Source organism: Panthera tigris, chromosome X, assembly GCF_018350195.1.
Source record: "Panthera tigris isolate Pti1 chromosome X, P.tigris_Pti1_mat1.1, whole genome shotgun sequence".
Lineage (NCBI taxonomy): Eukaryota > Metazoa > Chordata > Mammalia > Carnivora > Felidae > Panthera > Panthera tigris.
Window position 1 is genome coordinate 42,582,583 of NC_056677.1, and position 6,589 is coordinate 42,589,171.

General features: G+C 41.3%; 1 pseudogene; it reads left to right on the forward strand.

The window, feature by feature from the left end:
- Nucleotides 1-849: 849 nt before the first annotated feature.
- On the forward strand, nucleotides 850-1,257 carry LOC122235356 (annotated as a pseudogene).
- Nucleotides 1,258-6,589: the final 5,332 nt, after the last annotated feature.

The following is a 6,589-nucleotide window of genomic DNA, read 5'->3' on the forward strand; positions in this document are numbered from 1 at the left end:
CTCTCATGTAGCATAATGCTTTCAAGATTCACTGGCTTTTTAGCATGTATCAGGACTTCATTCCTTTTTAAGGATGAATAATATTCCATTGCACTGGTAAACCACATTTTGTTTATCCATTCATTCATCGGTTGATGGACATTTGGCTTACGTCTACCTTTTGGCTATTATTAATAGGCTGCTATGCACATTTGTGCACAGACTTTTGTGTGGACATCTATTTTCATTTCTCTTGAATGAAAGGGATGGAATTACTGGGTCATATAAAACACCTTTAAAACAGCAAATTCTTTTTTTCAAGATATATCTTAAGGCAAACCCAAAATACAAGATAAATTGAAATTCAGTGTTTGAAGGGAGGTTAGCTGGAGCTCCAGAACCCTGCCTAGGATGCCCCTTGACAACCCTGGTGGCCCTGAGATGTCTCCACAGAGCATGGGTGGGGGCAGAGGGAAGGTACAGGGCAGGGTTCCCGGGGACACAGCCTGCATTTCTGTGCTTCAGAGACTTACAGAACCTTCCAACAAATTAAAAAAAAAAAAAAGAATGATTAGTAACTAAGCTCACAACTTTCATCAAGAAGGAGAAAAGCAGGGGTGCCTAGTTGGCTCAGTTGGTTAAACGTCTGACTCTTGGTTTCGGCTCAGGTTACGATCTCACAGTTCGTGAGTTTGAGCCCTGAGCTGGGCTCTGTGCTGGCAGTGTGGAGCCTGCTTGGGATTATCTCTCTCCCTCTCTCTCTGCTCCTACCACCCCTCTCAAAATAAATAAATGCATTAAAAAAAAGAGAAAATCAGTCTCTTCCTCCATGCTGCCTGTGGAGGTGGCAGCTATCTCCTACTCAGCATCATGGCCACCCTTAGAACGCTTGTGAAGCCCAAGAGCATTAAAAAGAGGACCAAGAATTTCATTTAGCACCAGTCAGACCAATATGTGAAAATTATGTGCAACTGGCAGAAACCAGAGGCATTGACAATAGGGTGCACAGAAGATTCAAGAGCCAGATCTTGATGCCCAATATTGGTTATGAGACCAACAAGAAAACAAAGACTATGTTGTCCAGTGGCTTCTGGAAGTTTCTAGTCCACAATGTCAAGGAGCTTGAAGTGCTGCTGATATGCAACAAATCTTACTGTGCTGAGACTGCTCACAATGTCTCCTTCAAGAAGAGGCAAAGCCATTGTGGAAAGAGCAGCCCAGTTGGCCATCAGAGTCACCGAGCCCAATGCTAGGCTGTACAGCAAAGAAAATGAATAGACAGCTTATGTGCATATTATATTTGTGTTAATAAAACCATAAAACTGAAAAAAAAACAAGAAGGAGAAAATCACAAAACAATTTGGCAATCGCTGTGTGCTTGTTTGTGTCTAGGATACCTCCATGTTTAGTCTCCCATATTAAAGCTTTATTCTTCATCTCCTCCAGGCCCCATGTCTTGGCCTGCAATGTGTTTCCAGTTTGCTGTTTCCTGTCCAGGTCCAGTTCTACCATCTGGATCTCTACTTTTATTTCCTCACTCCATAATAATCACAGGTCCCTTAATTGGTCCTTCGGCAGTCTCCTTCTAGTTTTTCCTTCTCTGGCCTATCTAGTCTGCCCCAGCGAGGCGAGGCTTTGGAACAGCATTGCTGTGATTTGGTCTCCACCTTTTGGTCAATGACATGAATTCAAGTTAGTTCTATTCTATTCTATTCTATTCTATTCTATTCTATTCTGTTCTATTCATTTATTTGTTTATTTATCATGCGCAGAATTTACTGTGCTGGGAATTCTGGAAGGGTTCCAGATATACATCAGAGTCCCTGTGTTTCATTCGGACAGATAAGGCAGTTACAGTAGTATGTGGTAAGAGCCATTGGAATGGCACAAACACAAAAATAGTTAGCGATCTTTTCTGGCGGGTGAGATTGTAGATGACTTTGCGAATGGGACAGCACTGAAGAACTGGTAGGAATTCTTTATATGGAGATGGCAGTAGTAGGGCATCTGGTGGAGAGGATGGCATGAATGAGGGGATGGAAATAGGAAAGCACAGGTGATATAAGAGTCAAATAATTGAAGTAGATGAGTAATGGAAGATCAAGTAGAGCAGTTATGTAGACCAAAGAGAGTGGAAGGCTTTGAAAGCCAGGCCCAAGGGTTTGAAGTTTATGTAGTAGACATTGTAAAACAAGTGATGTGGGGTTTCTCTGCTATTTGTAGTTTTCTTGACCTATTGTTAAGAGATGCTATGATGCAGTTGAAAGGGTTTTGATGCAAGGCTTTGGGGAATCCATGAACTTCTGTCTTGAACTCTTTATGATTTCTTCCAGTTGCTTTATCTCTTTGGGCTGGGATTTCCTTGTCAATAAATCAAGGTGTATGGAACAAAATGATCTTCCAGCATCTCTCCTCCTGATTTTAAGCAGGGACCAAGAAGCCCTGATGCTATTTGAAGAATTAGGATGTTGGGCTAAGGGCTGTGGAAAGATGGCAAGGATCATTTGTGGGATTTCCATGGAAAAATGAGTCCTATTTGGAAACACTGGAATGGCACAAAAACAGACACATAGACCAATGGAATAGAATAGAAACCCCAGAACTAGACCCACAAACGTATGGCCAACTAATCTTTGACAAAGCAGGAAAGAACATCCAATGAAAAAAAGACAGTCTCTTTAACAAATGGTGCTGGGAGAACTGGACAGCAACATGCAGAAGGTTGAAACTAGACCACTTTCTCACACCATTCACAAAAATAAACTCAAAATGGATAAAGGACCTGAATGTGAGACAGGAAACCATCAAAACCCTAGAGGAGAAAGCAGGAAAAGACCTCTCTGACCTCAGCTGTAGCAATCTCTTACTCGACACATCCCTATTTGGAAACACTGGAAAATAAGAAAATATTTGTTTATAATCAATCCAACTTTCCTCTTGCACCTATTTTTCCCTTTAGTGGCTTCCTTCCCACATTTAGTATAGAAGATTATAAAATTATTCAGAGATGAAGCACATGTGCTTTGCCTCATCTTTATGTCCCTAGTGCAGAGCACAGTGGCTGGCTCTTAGCCTCTCAGTAAGACTGCTATAATTTCTTCCAATTTCTATCAAAACCTGCTCTCCAGAAGGAAAAATGTAAGCAAATTCATACTAAGGTATAAATGGCTGATAAACATTTAAATTATGACATATATACTAATGGAAAATTTTCTTTTTTTAAATGTTTATTTTTGAAAGAGAGAGAGAGAGAGAGAGAGAGAGAGAGAGAGAGAGAGAGAGAGAGAACGAGCAGGAGAAGGGCAGAGACAGAGGGAAACACACAATCCAAAGCAGGCTCCAGGCTCCGAGCTGTCAGCACAGAGCCCAACGTGGGGCTCGAACCCATGAACTGTGAGATCATGACCCGAGCCGAAGTTGGATGCTCAACTGACTGAGCCACCCAGGCGCCCCTAGAAAATTTTCTTATAAGGAATGGGATAACCCTTTGCTAAAAACAAAATCCAGCTCTAATAGTGGCATACATAGAACTGAGGGAAGTTTCACAATGGTAGCGGTGACATTTCCAGCTGGGTTCCCAGTTACTATTATCCTTTTTTTTTTTTTTTTCCTAAATGGGCCCCTCAATTTCCACCTAGAGGCTAAATCTTGCCTTATTCTCTACAAATGATGTCTGTTCTCAGTGAAAATTTCAGGAGCTCCGTTTTAACATTCTGGGAGCTCAACATTGGGCTCTGCTTACTTCTAAATTGATTTCTGGGTCTTTATAGCCCATTTCACAGAACTGGGCTTCTGTCTTATTTCTTCAGCTTGGGTATCTGCCACAATGATGTATACCCTACCCTGGATGATCCCGGATTAGAGCTCTGTGCTTAGCTCTTTCCTGTATGTCCTAATACCTTTCCCCACTGACTACCCATGGAATCAAGTTTTGGCTTCCATAGCCAGTCCAGTGCCCACAGTTTTGCCCCCTGTTGTAAGATGCACCTGAGCTGACTGACAACTTGCTTAGGCTTCCAAGAATCACCATTTATATGTAGCCTGCTCTTTGATACTCTGCCACCATATGCTGAGAGCTAGCCAGAATTTTTGGCACTTAAACTGGATCTTCCTCTGCCACCTCACTCAACTCACCTAACTACTGACTTGTACTGCCCTCTGTCATTTGTTCCCATAGCTCCTGGGTGTTACATCCATCCTGTCTGCACATCTGAAGATGAGCCAGCTCCCTTATGAGAAGGGTTCAGTGAGTGTACTTCTCGGTTATGGCTTGTCTCAATTGAACTTATGTTGCCATGTCCTGGAAGATGGCAAACAAGGGCCCATTTATCTGGAGCTCCTGATGCCAGACCCTGGAGATAATAGCCTATCCTGCCAGGTTATAAAGAAAGCCACATGGCTAACATCTTCCTGTGGGAGTCACCTAAGCAACTGAGGCTGCCTTGTTGCCACGAGATAACAGTTTTCCATATGGATACTTTTCTCTAGTTGGACACTTTTTACTTGATTCAGATCTGGTTTATATTTCTCTAAAATTCTCTTCCTTGATACATAGGAAAGTAGACTTAACTTCTGACTATGATCTTCCATATCTGCCTCCTCATGTTATATGCTTATTGCATTCAGCTTAAACAGAAATGAATTTGATTGGCAAAGGGACCATTTATCTGAACAGAGAAGGTAGATTATTTTATGGTATAATTTCAGGCATTCACAGAAAATTTGTATACCCAAACATTACATCGATGTTAACTGCACCATTATTATTTCCATCTAAGCCCTTCAATGGATGTAGCTCAGTTTTTATCCTATGTTTTCAAAGACTCAGAGTGACTTAGATAGAAGGAAATAGAAACAAGGTAAAAACTATAGTTAGTAATTATTATGACTACTGTCCTTTTGGATTCTCCCTATCATACATCAATGTTTTTAGAGGAATTATTGGCTTGCACAATTGGGAAATGCAGGCTCTATGCTTTGAGGCACAGCTGGATCTAGGGATTCAAATAACATTATCAGGGTTCCCCCATGTTATCTTCCTTGGTAGACAAAAAAAGTTCTCCAAGAGGACTCTGGTTGGCTGATTTGTGTAATGTGACTTCTTTTTATCCAAATACTATGCCTAAGAAGGAGGTTGATGTGGATTGGCCAGCTTAGGTCACAGGAGGCCCAGCCTAATAGTCAGAAGGGGCAGACTTCTTTTGGGGGATATATTTCTTAATTTTTTTTGTTTTGAAATAATTATAGACTTGCAGGATATTGCAAAAATAGTACAACTTCATCCTTACCCATCTTCTCCCAGTGGTGACATCTTACATAGCTGTAGTATAATATCAACACTAGGAAACTGACACTGATGCATTACTGTTAATTAGACTATATACCTCATTCAGTGTTTACCATTAAAAAAACTGCATTTGTGTTTGTGTGTGTGTGTGTGTGTGTGTGTGTGTGTGTGTGTGTGTGTAGTTTTATGCCACTGCCACAATCAAGCTCCAGAACTGGTCCATTACCACCGAAGAACATCCTCATGTTACATCTTTGTATTCACTTTACCATGAACCCTTCTTCAGACTGGCTAAACCATCCTACATTCACACCAGCAATGTATGGAGATTCCACTTCTCTGTGTCCTCACCAGCATTTGGTATTTATCACTATTTATTTATTTCAACTAATAGGTGCTTAGTGATATCACATCGTGGTCTTAATTTACATTTCTGTAATGGCCAGTCATGTTGACCATCTTTTCAGATACTTATTTGCCATCCATGTCTCCTTCTTGGTGAAATGTATGTTCCTGTCTTTTGCCCAGTCTCTAGTTGGATTATTTGCTTTTTTATTGTTGTGCTCTTAGAGTTTTTTTGTATATCCTAGATATAAGGCCTTTGTCAGATACGGGACTGGCAAATATTTTCCCCCAGTTTGTAACTTGTCTTTGCATCTTTTTGATAGGGTCAATGGAACCAATGTCTTTAATTTTGCTAAAGTCCAGTTCATCCACTTTTCCTTTTAAGGATTGTGCTCTTGGTGTCAAGCCTAAGAACTCTTTACTGAGTCCTAGATCCTAAAGATTTTTTTCCCTATGTTTTGTTTCTAAAGCCAGTTTCACATTTTACATTAACTCCATTACCCATTTTCAGTTAATTGTACAAAGTTTGAGGTTTAAGTCAAGGTTCCTTTTTTTTTTTTTTTGCTTATGGCTATCCAACTGCTCCAGCACCATTTGTTGAAAAGGCTATCCTTCCTCCATTGGATCCATTCGATTCTTTTCACATCTTTGTGAAAAACCAGTTGGGTGTGGGAGCACCTGGGTGGCTCAGTTGGTTGAGCGTCCGACTTCAGCTCAGGTCATGATCTCCCGGTTTGTGGATTCGAGCCCCATGCAGGGCTCACTGCTGTCGGCATGGAGCCTGCTTTGGATCCTCTGTCTCCCTCTCTCTCTACCCCTACCCTGCTTGTACTATCTTTCTCAAAAATAAACAAACATTAAAAACAACAGTTGGGGATGCCTGGGTGGCTCAGTCATTTGAGCATCTGACATCAGTTCAGGTCATGATGTCACGGCTCATGAGTTCAAGCCCCATGTTGGGCTCTGTGCTGACAGCTC